At 46.3% G+C, this 15274-nt stretch overlaps 1 protein-coding gene across 2 annotated transcripts in view; it reads left to right on the top strand.

The window, feature by feature from the left end:
- LOC103823699 (contactin-4) overlaps positions 1-15274 on the top strand; it is a 261680-nt gene that overhangs the window by 108372 nt on the left and 138034 nt on the right. The gene's annotated exons all lie outside the window — the stretch shown is intronic.

Genomic DNA, 15274 nt, shown 5'->3' with positions numbered 1-15274 from the left:
TGGTTTGGATGGGTTTGGGTGGTTTTGGGTGGTTTTTGTGGATCCTGAGGAGCAGTGGGAGCATCACCCTGCTCAGCAGGGACAGCAGCAGGGTCCCTGAGGGATGGCTGGGAGCCAGGAGCAGGATGGGCAGCAGCAGCAGCCTTGCCCCTCACCCTGCTGAGCTCCAGGCTGGGGTGGTGGCTCAGGAAAGGACAGGGAAATCAATGTTCATATCCCAGGAGAAATCAGCACCCAGGCCAGCCTTTATTCCTGCAGCAGTGCTGATTTAAACCAAGGCCACTTGGCTGCCATCATTCCATGTGAAGGGTGACTCTGCCCAGGAATTTATCCTTTAAAAAACTTCAATCAACACCTGAGATGCCCAAGGCGTTGGGAGAGGTGGGAACAGAAATGTTGTGTTTGTTTTGAGGTGAGAGCAGCAGTGTGAGCTGCTCCTCCTCCCTCAGGGTTGACAAATTCATTGAATAATTCTTAAAAACTGATCTCCAGTGCTTGGGAAATTGGGAATTTCTTGGGGTGCCTCTTTAGGCACTCACTTTTTTAGATTTTGTTGGCTGTGACCACCCCCAGGTGAGCCTGAGGAGGTTTGGTGGAAGTGGATTAAGGGATTTCTGTAGCTGCAGGGGGAGCCAGAAATGGATCCAACACCTCTGGAAAGGATCCCTCACCCCTGAGGGCCTTTCCTGCATCTCAAATGTAAATAAAAATCATTTTAAAATCAAAGAAATCTGCTCTGTAGCTAGTAGAGTTTCCAAAAACGTGGTTAATCCTAAAGAGCTTTTCTATTTGATGTTTAATGGAGCTGAGTTAATAATTAATATTTTAATGTATCTGATTAATTTTTCCTCTTTTTCTCAGAATGTCTTCAAAGCACATAACAATTATCTCAAATGTACTTATTCAGAACGACTTGGTGACCTCTCTTTCTAGATCACTTATTCCTGATTCCATTTCTCATAGCAGTGCACAATTCCTATTGGCTATCATTCATTATTTCCCTGCTAATTGAGTAATCACAAATCCCGTTAAAAAAATAAATAAGGAACAACCCTCTGGCAAGAAGAAATACTAAAAATGGATTAAAAATTCCCTTTGTCCAAAGCCTTGCTGCCTTGGAAAAACCTTCCTCCAGCTGAGGAAGACCCAGTGCTCATTTCAGAAAAACAACTGATGAAATCCAGGAGTCCTGGGAATTTGCAGTGCTTTTTTTATCCAAGGGATGAGCTAACTCTATAAATTGTATAAAGATAATTAACCTGTGCCAGCAGATGCAGAGCTCTTCATATCAAGAAGTAGATTTGCTAATAAATGGCCTAGTGCATGTGTTTATTTCAGTAAAGTTCAGGAATTACACTGGAATTACAGCAGGCCTGAGCTGCCCAGCAGTGCCTGTGGCCCATTAGGGGCAGATTTTCCCCTTTTATTATTTTTAAAGTATAAAAAAAAGCCCCTTAGTAGTCAAATGGAGGCCTTAATGTGCTGGATTCATTAAAATCAAGGATTTGATTTGGCTGTTCTCTGTCTTCCCCTCTCCCTGTCAGTCTGTGGTGTCATTTGAGGTGGCCCTGCCAGCCCAGCCAAGCAGTTTGTTAATGAATTTCCCACAAATTAATTGTCTCCATTAGCACAGCCTCGATAAACACCAGCAATTCTTTTATGTGGAGCAGAAATAAAAGAGAGAATAGCAACTCAGTGGACTTGAGTTTGTGGAATTAGAAGTACTTGTCTTTTGGCCTTTTTTCATTAGGGGCTCTTCTAAATGATTGCAAATTAAGGAATGGGGGGAAGCAGGAACTGCTGGATCCAGCAATTTTAGGAAATAAAGGAAGGCAGGAATTACTGGATCCAGCAATTTTAGGAAATAAAGGAAGGCAGGAATTACTGGATCCAGCAATTTTAGGAAATAAAGGAAGCAGGAATTACTGGATACAGCAATACTGGATCCAGCAATTTTAGGAAATAAAGGAATGGAGGAATTACTGGTTATAGCAATTTTAGGTATAGGCTGTTGATTTACCCTAATTTTGTTTCCACATAACACTGAATTTTTTGTATTAGACCTATTGATACCTTCAGGTGTTTTTTTTTTTTTTTTCTGGTTATTTCTAGTCACATTTTAATATATTTTTCCCTAAAAGAAGCTTTTTGTCTCCAAGTGAAGCAACTCAAAGGTATCAGCACCAAATCTGATGAATGGGCACCCCATGGGTAAGGAAATTACCCTGGCTTAATACCTCAGGCAAGGGAGATGCAACCTCAGCAAAAGAATCCACAAGGAGCAGGAGGAAAACAGGGATTAACATTGGAGGAAAACAGGGATTAACACTGGAGGAAAACAGGGATTAACATTGGAGGAAAAAAGGGATTAACAGTGGAGGAAAACAGGGATTAACATTGGAGGAAAACAGGGATTAATATTGGAGGAAAACAGGGATTAACATTGGAGGAAAAAAGGGATTAACATGGAGGAAAACAGGGATTAACATTGGAGGAAAACAGGGATTAACATTGGAGAAAAACAGGGATAATATTGGAAAAAAGGGATTAATATTGGAGGAAAAAAGGGATTAACACTGGAGAAAAAGGGATTAACTATTGGAGGAAAAAGGGATTAACATTGAGGAAAAAAGGATTAACACTGGAGGAAAAAAGGGATTAATATTGGAGGAAACAGGATTAACATGGAGGAAAAAGATATTAACACTGGAGAAAAAAAGAGATTAACATGTTATTTAAGGAAAAAAGAGATTAGCACATTTCCTGTAGCTCTGAGGGGAGGGAGTTGTCTCCAGCACCTTTCTGGAGGTTCAAAGCCCTGAGTGAAGTGATTTGTCGTCTGCATTTCAGGAATATTTTTATTTATAGAAATTGATGGAGTCAAGCTTTATTAGTTCATGTGGCTTTCAGGGGAAATTTGGATCATGGAATCACAGAATGCTTTGGGTTGGAAGGGAATTTACAGATCAGGGACACCTCCCCCTGTCCCAGGAGCTCCAGCCCCAGTGTCCAGCCTGGTCTTGGGCACTGCCAGGGATCCAGGGCAGCCCCAGCTGCTCTGGGCACCTGTGCCAGTTTATATCTGTATTTATATTGGCTCCCCCAAGGTTTTACACACTGGCAGAGGGACAGAAGTGACTCTTCCCAGGAATATTAATTTGGCTTTAATTTAACAACCTTCAGAATTTAATGGTGAAGGTTGAAAGGACAGATTTGGTCTCTGGGTTTATCTGGGGATTTCAGGTTGGGTATAAATGGCTGTGGGAAGGACCAGGGAGTCACAGAATCAGAATGGTTTGGGTTGGAAGGGTCCCTAAAGGTCATTTATTTCCAACCCCATCCATGGCAGGGACACCTCCCCCTGTCCCAGGAGCTCCAGCCCCAGTGTCCAGCCTGGTCTTGGGCACTGCCAGGGATCCAGGGCAGCCCCAGCTGCTCTGGGCACCTGTGCCAGGGCACAATTCCTGCCCAACATCCCATCCAGCCCTGCCCTGGGAGAGGTGAAGCTTTGGGCAGGGCAGCCCAGGCTGTCCCTGCCTGCTCAGGTGGGTTTGGTGTCACAGACCCACAGTGTCCCTCCTGCTCTGCTGGGGTTTGTGGCAGCACCTGGAGGGACCTGTGGGGCTTGGGCACTGCCCTGTGCAGGATTTTGGGATGTCTTTGCCCAGAGGAGAGAGCAGAGCCTTCTGCTGAGCCCCAGCCCTGCTCTCCTGCCTCTGCTGAACACAGCATGCAGGGTTTGGGCACAGAATTTGCAATATTAACCCCAAAATCAAGACATGTAGATATGGAAATAATCCCCCTCCTTCCTCTGTGTGATTTTGAGGAATATAAGAAATCCACAAGGGATCATAAAGCTGTTTTTACATAAAAGCTGACTGCAATAACTTGAGGTGTAATTGGATCCTCTGCTGAAGGACTTCTTGGTGTTGTTTTTGTTTATTTGAGGCAGCTTTCTTTAGGAAATGCTGTTCACAAAAGGCAGTGTCACGTAATGTTAAACAGAAAATAAATTTTCTGCGTTCACCTTGAGGGATTTTTGGAAGTTCCAAATTACAAAAGCTGTAATAACTTCCATTTAGAAGGCTTTTGACAGGAGGGAAATGAAAAACGAGGAGAGAATGTTTCCACAGAAAGTTATCCCAGCTCATTTTTATAAACAAAACACACCAACTGTGCCCACCAGAAATAGCAACGTTTTCTTTGACTGCTTTTTCTGAATGCCTGGCTTCAAACCCTCAGTCCTGAAACTCAGGAAGGACTTGTGGGGATGATAGCTCAGAGAAATTCCAGCAGCCCACACAGCTCCCATCTGCTGGGAACAGAAGCCCAGCCTGCCTCAGACATTAATGACAATGTTTAGCTGGGGGGGAGAAGGGAGGATATTCTGGGCCAGTTCAGCCTGAAACTGGGGCTTAATTTGGCACTGAGGGTGAATTTGGGTATTTGGAAAAGCTAAAAATTCTGCCTGGTGAAAAGTGAATTTCACTGAAATGAATCAAATGCAAAATGAATCCCATTTTGCTTTGCATGGGATTTTTTTGGGGGGTTGTTTTTGGGTTTATTTGGTTGTTGCTGTTTTGTTTTGGGGCTTTTTGTTGTTATCTGTTTGGGGGTTTTTTGGGAGGGGGAGAGGTTGGGGGAGTTTTTTGGGTGCATTTAAAGAAACTCTTTGTGCCACTTTCCCTGGTTGCCAGTAGAACCAGAGTGAGTGGGACAGAAGGATTCAAAGCAAACAGTGCAGGTTTGAGAGGCTAATTTCAATAAAAACCATGATAAAGAACAGAAAAGGGACAAATGATTCAAATCTTCACCCACTGAGGTTTGCTGGCGTGCAGGAGCTTTGGCTCTGCCCGGATTATTTACCCTCTGCTCTGAGATATTTGCAGGCTGACAAACGGCGCTGTTTGCTTTGCTGGAGTGAGGAAGCAGTTCCCTCAGCAGTTCAATATTTTGTGATCATCTCAGGAATGGTTTTTGTTGGGGATTTAATGGCAGAGAAATACAGGCAGCATTAAGAGGATGAGCTGCACTGAGCATCCCTGCTCTGCCTTTGATGGCTCCGATCCATTTGGGAAGTCAACAAAGATGGAAGAGAGAATAAATCTGCCCTTCCATGGCCATCTTTATACAGTCCAAAATAACACATAGGGTAATTTCCCTTCTTTTTCTGAAGCTAAGTGCTTTTTTGTGGATCTCCAGCCCGAGTTTTTCACTCCTGCAGTACATACTTGGAGCTGATAGCTCTCATCTTTTATGGCAGAAATTGCTGAAGCTGAGTAATTAAAGTTATTCTTGACTTCTCTTATTTACTGGAAACGACTGAGCTGAATCATAAAAGACTGAGGATTGTACTTTGAATGGTTTCCTGGATACTTTGCTGCTAGCAAGTAATTCCTTAATGGCATATCCACAACAGCAACAACAACAAATGTTCTGGAGTGGAATCTGACACTTGTGCTCTTTGTTCCCTGGAGTGATCCCTGCTGGATGCACACCAAGGAAGTGCTGCTTTGCCAGGGTGCTGCCCAAACCTTCTCCATGCTTTTGGCTTTCTAAAGATTATTTACATTTTAAAATATATTTCTTAAAATATATTTTAAAATTTTCTAATATTATTTAAATGTTATTTTAAATCTGTCATTAAAAAGAAGAGTTTTGGCTTCTGTAACCACCTCATCTTCTCTTTTTTTGTGCACTCCACAGCTTCACCTTCCCATCTTTGCAGGCTGGAGCAGGGGCAGTGTGAGAGCATCACCCAACAGGCAGCACTCTCATTCCCTGGGGTGGCACGGATGAAATTAAATAAAATTCTCAAATATGGGTGACTAAATTAAAAAAAAAAAAAAATTGTCCTGCAGTCAGGTCCCTCCAAACTGTCCCCATGATTTTGGTTGAGGTGGCTTAGCTTGTGTCCAAGAAATAAAGGAGCTTGTTATTGCAAAAAAAAAATTTAGTTATTTTCTCTCCAACCAATGAATTTTTGTGAAAAACCAGTTTTCAGTGAGCTCAGCCTGGAGGATGTTAAGCCACTGAAGAAAGCACAAGCACAGATTGTGATGCTCTGTGTAGTTTATCATCACAGAGGGGTTTTTTTATTCCTCACCTGTTTTCCAGACTCTCAGAAGGGTTTGGGTTGGAAGGGACCTGAAGGATGATTGAGTTCCAACTGCATACACACCAAGTTCCAAATTGGTGTCACTTATTAATCACAGGATCAGCTTTTCCTCACCTGGATCCCTTAATTATTTTTGTTTTCATTTCCTCACTCTAAGACTCTCCAGGAGCACAGGCTCCTTCAGGCAAGGACAGAAATGTCACTGCAAAGCTGATTTGCTCCCAACAGGAAAATCTACCCTTGATCACAGAGACAGAAACTGAAAAACAAGAATTTGGAAAACCACGGCGGTTTTAGCAAAGTTTGCTGGGTGTAAAGTTGCTTTTTGGGGAGGGTTTTACTTTTAGGAAAGGAATTATTTTGCTTTATAGAGGAGGGGTGTGGGAGGGAGCACACCCAGGGCGGTGCTGCCCAGAGAAAGAAGCAGCTCCTGGAGGGCTGTCCCCAATTTTGTGGGGTTTGTGTTAATCTGAGCAATCCCTGTCTCCCTCTCAGCCTCCCCAGGTGCTGAGAGGGACACAGGGATTGGAGCATCCATTGCTTTCCCCAGCCTGACAAAATAAGGGGTTTCAAAGGTTGTTAGGTGAGATTGTTGTGGTTTGTTCAGTGGTTTCAGTGCTTCCTGCTGCATCCCTTAATGCAGTTTTTTCCTGTTTTCTCCCTCCTCTCTGTGTTCCCTATCACAGGATCCATCAGTTCCCACTGGTGATGGTTCCTGTACACATGGAATGATTTCATGCTGATTCTCTGCTCTCTTTGCAGTAACAGCTCCTTTACTGCTCTCCATTCCACCTTAAAGGGATCATTGAGACATCACATTTAAATACAAGTTTTCCTGCCTTTGATGGGCTGTTTCCAGGGGAGCCATCCCAGCAGGGACAGGCAGAGCTGGAAGGAATCCTGTTTGTAATTACTGCCAGCATTTAGGGACAAATCACAGGGCACCTCAGTGGGCCCAGCCCAAGGAACAATAACAGCTGAGCCTGTGCAACTGCTGGGGAAAGGGAGACTGAATAGAACTTGAAGGCAATTAAAGCCTTTATTTCCATTTTATTATGGAATAAATACTCCAGGATATTTTCATTTGCTTCACTTTTTGTTTGCTCTGGGGCCTGCCTGTTAATGTGACTGGGATGTATGAGAACTCCTTAATTAACCTGTTTTTGTGGGCATCTCGTGGTTTCTGTGAAATGTGTGCGCTGACAGCTCTGGAACAATAGCCCAAATAGAAATGACAGATTTGTAAGCACTGGCCAACTAAGAACTGTTCAAGAAATGCAGTTTTTGAATTATTGGACCAGGCTCCTCTGCAAATTGGAATTCAATTCAGTTAATTGAATTCACTGGATCCGTGGCAATTTGCATAAAGTTATAATAAGAGCATGGTTATCTTTGTAAAAGCTGCAGGTTTGGAATCTTGCATTAAAAATGGAATAATATAATTTTTATTTTGTAATAGCCAAATGCAGAAATATCTAAAATTGAAAAATTTGTATTTTGCTCTCGGTGAGAAGGAAGTTCCTGTGCAGCAGCCCCTTGTGGAGGCTGTGTGGGTTGGGTGGAGGTGGGTGTTGGTCTGTCTGTCCATCACACCCACTCCTTTCCTGTAGCTTTGCTTTATTCCAGTTGCTGAAGAGAGCTTGTGCTGAAGGCCTGGAAGCAATTCCTTCAGACAGGGAATTCCCATTTCCTCCGTGCTGGGTCTGGGATCTGTGTCCTTGGGCATCCTCTGGGCTGGGGTGAACTCTGCAGTGTCCTGCAGGGATTCCCTGCAGCCATTCCCCTTCCAGATCTTTCCTTCCCCATTTCTCCTGTCTGATGTTTGGGCACATCCTGGCAGTAAATTCAGTCCCTGTGCCCCTCCTGGGGCTGTGCAGGGGCTTCACAAGGACCCTGGGGAAAGAATCTGTTTAAGACAAAAGCGGCAATTAAATATTTGTCACATTGACCTCAGGAACTGGTGAATGTGACTCCTAAATAAAATATCTGTGAACCAATAAACCTGCAGGGTGAGGGGAGGAGGAAAAGTCTGTGCAGCTGCCCTCTCTGCAGGAAATTCCTGAGAAAATGTTTTCTGTTGGGCTCTTTGGAGACTTCGAGAGGAGCCTGCCCAAAGAGTGTAAACAGAGAAGTGAAGGTTCAGGCAGAGGGAAGCAAGGTGGTGCTTCAGCTCCATCCCTGCCTCCAGCAGGGCTGCAGAGCCTCCTGGTTGAGCACAGGGCTGTCCCCTCACCCTGAGCAGGGCTCTCTCTCTGCCTTCACCTGCCCCTGGGCTGGCAGGGAGGAGGATGCTCCCCTTGGCAGGAGGTGCTGCTCCCTCCCTGCTGCTGCTGCTGCTGTTCCCCAGGGATGCAGGGCAGGGAGAAGCCTCCTGCACCCCCCAGCTGAGGGCAGAGCAGCAGGGATGAGGCAGGGAGGTGCAGGCAGCAGCTCCTGCATCCCTGGAGCAGCCCAGAGGCTCCTGCTGCCTCACAGAGCATCCCTGGGCACCCCAGCTCTCCTCCCCTGCAGCTCCTGGCTCCTCTTCTCTCTTTGCTGCTGAGACAGAACCCTCTGCTCAGAGCTCAGCAGTTCTGGGCTTTTCTTTTCGAGGCTCAGCATTGATTCTTGGAGGAAACTGCCCCTCCTGAGGACCAACGAGCTGGGGCAGGAGCCAGAGATGTCCCCGAGCAGGACGGCACTGCGTCACCCCAGAGCCCAGCAGCAGTAAAGCTCTTCAGGAGGAGCAGCAGCAGCTCAGCCAGGTACAGCAGGCACTAAAGGAGGAAAAACTCTCTGGCAAAAGCAGAATTTTTCTGGCTGTTGCATTCTCTGGTAGAGTGTAGAATTTATTTGTGGAGAGAGCAGCTCTCACTGGGGATGCAGGGGTGGGACAGTGCAATGCCTGGTGCCTTTCACCTTTCAAACTTCTGAGCTTTGTGGCTTTAATATTCATTTCTTTCACTGAAATGCTGAGAAGTGAGTTCAGAGAAGGATGTGCCTTGCCCTGTCATTCCAGGCCCCTGTAAAGAACCTCTCTCCATCTCTCCTCTTTTCCAGTGGAAAATGGGAGAGGTGGGGACAGGAGCCCCCAGCAGGTGGAATAAAATAGCAGATTATCAGCTTTACTCTCACAGAGCTGTAAAAATTATTAAATGAAAGGTTTCTTTACTGATTTCATAAAGAAATCCCTGGTATTCTTAAACCCCTGAGGAAGGTAGCAGAAAGCAGTATTTTCTGTATCCTTTAAATGCTTTATTGCACATCATTTGGAGCCCTTTATTGCTGAGAGCAACAGATATCATCTCAGATTCTCCCTGCTTTAGTTTTGGTAATGCCATTTCTGATTAAACTTCGAGGCTGTCGCATATTGAACCATGAAATAGTTAAATTTTTTATGAGAGTGATGAAAATCTTATTGCTTTTGGGTTTCAGAGTATCAATGGCCTGAGCTGAACAAGTCAGACCTCCTTCCCAGGAGTCCCCAGTGCAGGACCTGCCCTTCTCTGTGGTGTTTTTGCCATCCTGGGAATGTAGTTTCCTTTTAAAGGAAAGCATTTTTTCATCTCTCCAGCCACCCAGGCTCATGGTGGGATCTGGGATTTCTTGGAGCTGTTCATTCCTGAGCTGCAGTTTTACCTTTTGGCTCCTGCATTTGGCTGGACTGTTCAGGATCAGAATTTGTGACTGTTCAGGATCAGAATTTGTGACTGTTCAGGATCAGAATTTGTGACTGTTCAGGATCAGAATTTGAGACTGTTCAGGATCAGAATTTGTGACCAGAACCAGAATTGTGACTGTTACAGGATCAGAATTTGTGACCAGAACCAGAATCTGAGACTGTTCAGGATCAGAATTTGTGACTGTTCAGGATCAGAATTTTGGACTGTTCAGAACCAGAATTTGTGACTGTTCAGGATCAGAATTTGTGACTGTTCAGGATCAGAATTTGTGACTGTTCAGAACCAGAATTTGAGACTGTTCAGGATCAGAATTTGTGACCAGAACCAGAATCTGAGACTGTTCAGGATCAGAATTTGTGACTGTTCAGGATCAGAATTTGTGACTGTTCAGAACCAGAATTTGTGACTGTTCAGGATCAGAATTTGTGACTGTTCAGAACCAGAATTTGTGACTGTTCAGAATCAGAATTTGAGACTGTTCAGGATCAGAATTTGTGACTGTTCAGGATCAGAATCTGAGACTGTTCAGGATCAGAATTTGTGACTGTTCAGGATCAGAATTTGAGACTGTTCAGGATCAGAATTTTGGACTGTTCAGAATCAGAATTTGTGACTGTTCAGGATCAGAATTTGTGACTGTTCAGGACCAGAATTTTGGACTGTTCAGAACCAGAATTTGTGACTGTTCAGGATCAGAATTTGTGACTGTTCAGAACCAGAATTTTGGACTGTTCAGGATCAGAATTTTGGACTGTTCAGAACCAGAATTTGTGACTGTTCAGGATCAGAATTTGTGACTGTTCAGAACCAGAATTTTGGACTGTTCAGAACCAGAATTTTGGACTGTTCAGAACCAGCAGGGCTCAGTTCCCAGGGCCAGTGGTGCAGCAGAAGTTCTGTGGCACAGGGGGAGCCCAGCTCTGCATCCCAGCTAAGATCTGCCTGAATTTATTGCCCTGCAAAGCTTCCTTAGAGCTCTGCTGCCACAATTAAAAGCTCCATCCTCTCGAGGAACCCATTAAGCAGTTCCCTTACACAGCAAAGGGCTGCACCATGACCAGCCTGGATGTGAGCATGGAAAAATGGGGATTTAAACTCAGAGAGAAGCACCAGGAGGAGACCAGAGGAATGAAGTGTCTCATGGCAGGACAACAGTGCAGGTTTTTAAGCAGAGGGCAGGACGAGTGTTAACTTAAACACTTATTTGTGTTTACTTTCTTTTTTTTTTTTTTTTACAAATTTTTACATATTTAAATGGCAAATGGACTGAAGAAAGCAAATGTGGGGCTTGCCAGAAGGAAGGGCTGTGTCAGGGGATGGAACTCCAGTGCTCTGCAGAGGAAGTGTCAGCAGGGCAGTCTGGGGGCACAGGAGCAGCCTGGGGCTGAGGGTGGGGATGGCTCCTGTGGGGGCAGATCTCGAGTGGGAGGAATCTGGGAGCAGCTGCCACCTGCACTGCTGAAAGGATTATGAAACCTCAGTGGTTTACTGTGAGAAGAGGTGTTTAGGAGGAAAATTAATTGCCTTTAGCTGCTTCTTGGTGTTTAAAATATCTGTATAAGCTAAGAACTGGATTGAAAAGCAGATCCTGGTGGTGAGTGGTGCTGTTCCAGAGGTGTGGGGGGTCTGCTGTGGAAAAGGGAGGACCTTGGCTCTTTTCTAGGCAGGCTTTGGTGGATATCAGTGAGAAAAAATGATGTGCATGAAGCACACGGTGGAGGGAAATTTGAATGAGTTCGAGACAGGAGTTCTGAGTTTTTAGATGATGTGATTTATTGTTCTTATCTCCTGCACGGGCAGGAAGGGGGAGTTCAGCTCACATCTTCACTGCATGGCTCAGAAGGGCACAAGACCCTTTGTTCCACGACCTTTTGAGGATTTATTGACCAACAGAACACTGCCAACAAGGATATTTATGGTTTTGACCCAATCCTTAAATATTTCATCTTATGGACCCACGGTACAGTGTGAGCTTCCTTAGCCAATCCTGTCATGGCACACAAACCCACAGTGCTGCATTCTGAACTCCTTGTTTACTCCTAGTTTACTTTTATTTTTTCTGTATCTTAAACTCTGAAACTCTAAATTTTCCTCCACTTAACATGTCTCTACTTTAAACTATAAATCGACATTCTCCCTTCTAGCACCTGAGTTTGGGAGCCTTTTCCAAGGTCTCAGATCAAATCTTGTGTTTAATTCTGAGCTTTGGCTTAGGAGCCCAAAGTTCTGAGAGCTCCCTGCATTCATGATTCCAGCAGGTGCCAGGGGTCTGTAGAGCCCTTTTAAGGGACAAGAGCTTGGTGGTGTGTGGGTGATGTCCTCACAGATTTTACCCTCCCAGATTGGGGTAAATGCCCTTGGTGACGAGCCCCTGTGCTTCAGCAGAGCCCAGAGCAGCTCAGTGAGAGCTGCAGGCAGTGCAGTGTGTGCAGTGCCAGGCTCCCCCTGCCCCAGGCCCCTGCTCGGCTGCAGTGCTGCTGGAGCCATGCCCTGGCTCTGCTGGAGGTGCAGCTGGGCTGCAGTGGGCTCTGGGGCAGCTCGGGGGGGCTGCTGGCACAGGAGCTGGGGTGCTCAGGGGATGCTCAGGAGCTGGGGTGCTCAGGGGATGCACAGGAGCTGGGATGCTGAGGGGGTGCTCAGGGGATGCACAGGAGCTGGGGTGCTCAGGGGATGCTCAGGGGATGCACAGGATCTGGGATGCTCAGGGGATCAGGGGATGCACAGGAGCTGGGATGCTCAGGGGATGCTCAGGGGATGCACAGGAGCTGGGATGCTCAGGAGATGCTCAGGGGATGCTCAGGGGATGCTCAGGGGATGCACAGGAGCTGGGATGCTGAGGGGATGCACAGGAGCTGGGATGCTCAGGGGATGCACAGGAGCTGGGATGCTCAGGAGATGCTCAGGAGATGCTCAGGGGATGCTCAGGGGATGCTCAGGGGATGCACAGGAGCTGGGGTGCTCAGGGGATGCTGGCAGGCACCTGCTGGGCCCTGCTCCCTCAGGGAAGCACAGCCTGTTGTTGTTCCAGGCTTTTTCCAAAGCAAACACCTGCTGTGCCGAGCTCAGGAGCAGCAAAGCCCTCCAAATAAACACACATTGAGGGGAAATCGTGCTAGAGAGGGGAAAAGCAAACTGGTATTAAAGTAATGAAAAGCCACACGAGCTACATCTCAACAAACAGCTCTGGGAGCACGTGTCATGTTGCATTTGTGCTAAGAGGGTTATAAAACTACTCTGGCTCTCTGCAGCTTTCATCTTTATGGATTACTGTGTGACAAAAGTCCCAGCTGAGATTTCCCTCAGGAACCTGAGTACAGATATTGCTGTCCTGGAACTTGTGACAGAGCAGAGCTGGTGTCCTGCTAGATAAAACCCCTAAATTCTCAGCCTGGTCAAACCAAGCAGTTCACAGAAAGCTCTGGGCTGTGCCCCGGCTGTGTGGCACTCTGTGCCACTCTGAGCTTTGGTGGCATTCAGGGGGCAGGAGGGGACAGCAGCTGAGCTGGCAGGGGCAGCAGCACCTCCTGCACTGCACATCCTGCAGAGCTCCCTGCTCTGGGCAGGAGAAGGAAACCTGAGCCACAAACCAGGCTGGGTTGGGCTGCACTGATCAATCCTTAATGTCTTAAAAAGCTGAGCTGAAATTGCTGGGAATTAAAACTGTGTTGTACCACGTGTTTATTTAAACACAATTTCATTTATCTTCCTAACGTGACAGGTGCACTGATTTGGGCAGGAAGTTTCTATTTTTAGCTCAAAAGTCAGGGGATGTGGCTTGGGGAATTGTGATGTTTGTTATTTGGTACATGCTAATTGTTACAGTGCTCTTGGATGCTGAGTTTATTTGCTGTAGCCCTTCAACTGTGAAGTTAATTTGTCTGGTCTTCCTGAAGGTTTCTAAAAGGATTGTTTGACATTTTTTAAAGCTGAGCTTTGAAAAAATGAATTGATTGAAGAGCAAAGGGCTGCACAGTGCTGGGGTTTGGCACAGGCTGGGTTCAGGTTCAGTTCCTGGGCACCCGTTTAAAATCCAACTTGTTTAGAACTTACTTCCCCTCTCAGGGGTTTCATAAATAATTCTGGAAGGATCTCTGAAGCTTTGCAAGTGTGGCATGAGAAGCTAATGAGGTTAGGTGGCTGATGAACTTCCCTGGCCATAAATTATGGATTTGAGGAGGTTTGATGAAGTTGTGTGTCTGTGTGTGTGTGCTCACCCTCTGCTCCCAGGAGAGGGAGGCTGGAGGGGCACTAAACCATAATGGCCTTTAGTGGGGGGGAAGCAGCAGAGACAGCTTGGTGACCACATCCAGATGGAAGGAACAGGAAACAATTTAAACCCTCTGCAGGGCTGGGAGGGCTGGGCACCACAGCGAGCAGCTCCCAGTGCAGGGATGGGCTGCAGCCTCAGAGGGAAACCGCTGGGGGCCCACAGAAATCAGGAATATTGGGGTGACACTGTAAAAATTATTTCTCATTTGGCTCCTTCCAGCTTCCTCTGGGTGAGCAAGAGGGGCAGGAAGGTCAGGGAGAAATCCCCAGCAGGTTTGTGAGAGGGGATTGCAGCCTGTACTGACATGAAAATGCACTGTGTGCCTGTTCTTAGTAGGTTAACACATCCTGATTACACTGAATATCTCCTTCCCAGTATCAAATGGAGGCAGCATTTTCAAGCTAAAGACCCATACAAGGGGGTTAACAAGGTTTTGGCATTTTCCAGCCATGCTAACACTGCCGCAGCCTTAAATGTCAATTGATTTAGAATCTCCTTTAACCTTATGTCAATACTGGGGTTTAGTGTCATTTTCCCACAAGAAATCTCCAGAGGGATCTCTGTGCTGGCTGTTAGAGCTCGCCCTGAGCCTGTCTCTGCCCTGAGTGCTGGTTGTGCTGGGTGTGACACGTGTGGAGCTGTGTTAGCAGCGTCACCGTGGGCTTTCATCAGGAGCTGCTGTGCAGCATCACTTTCAGAGCAGCTGCCAGCACGTCAGGAAACATCTTCAAAGCCTTTTTCCTCGGGCACTACAACCAAAACCTTGTCTTTCCTACCCCTTTATACCAAATTACTGTGCTCTGTCCCCAGGCTGGGGTTGGTCATTACAGCTGAGTGCTGTGACAGCTTTAGTGAGCTGCTCTGGGATCCTCTGGAAATGAACATTTTTGGGAAGTGGACTGAGGCAGACTCTCAGGATGGTTGTGTTCAGTTCCTTTCTGCACTACAACCAAAACCTTGTGTTTGCTGCCCCTTTGTACCAAATTGCTGTGCTCTGTCCCCAGGCTGAGTGCTGTGACAGCCTTGGTGGGCTGCTCTGGGATCCTCTGGAAATGAGCATTTTTGGGAAGTGTGCTGAGGCTGACTCTCAGGATGGTTGTGTCCAGTTCCTTTCTGTTTGAAAGGTGTGTTTGGGCTCAGCTCTGGGGGCACCTCCAGCTTTGGGGGCCCAAAATATCAAAGCCATGGAGCTGCTGAAGGAGTCCAGGGGAGACCATGGAGCTG

The sequence above is a fragment of the Serinus canaria genome, chromosome 12 (assembly GCF_022539315.1).
Source record: "Serinus canaria isolate serCan28SL12 chromosome 12, serCan2020, whole genome shotgun sequence".
Lineage (NCBI taxonomy): Eukaryota > Metazoa > Chordata > Aves > Passeriformes > Fringillidae > Serinus > Serinus canaria.
Note: the sequence above shows the minus strand (reverse complement) of the source record. Positions and strands in the feature narration are given on the sequence as shown.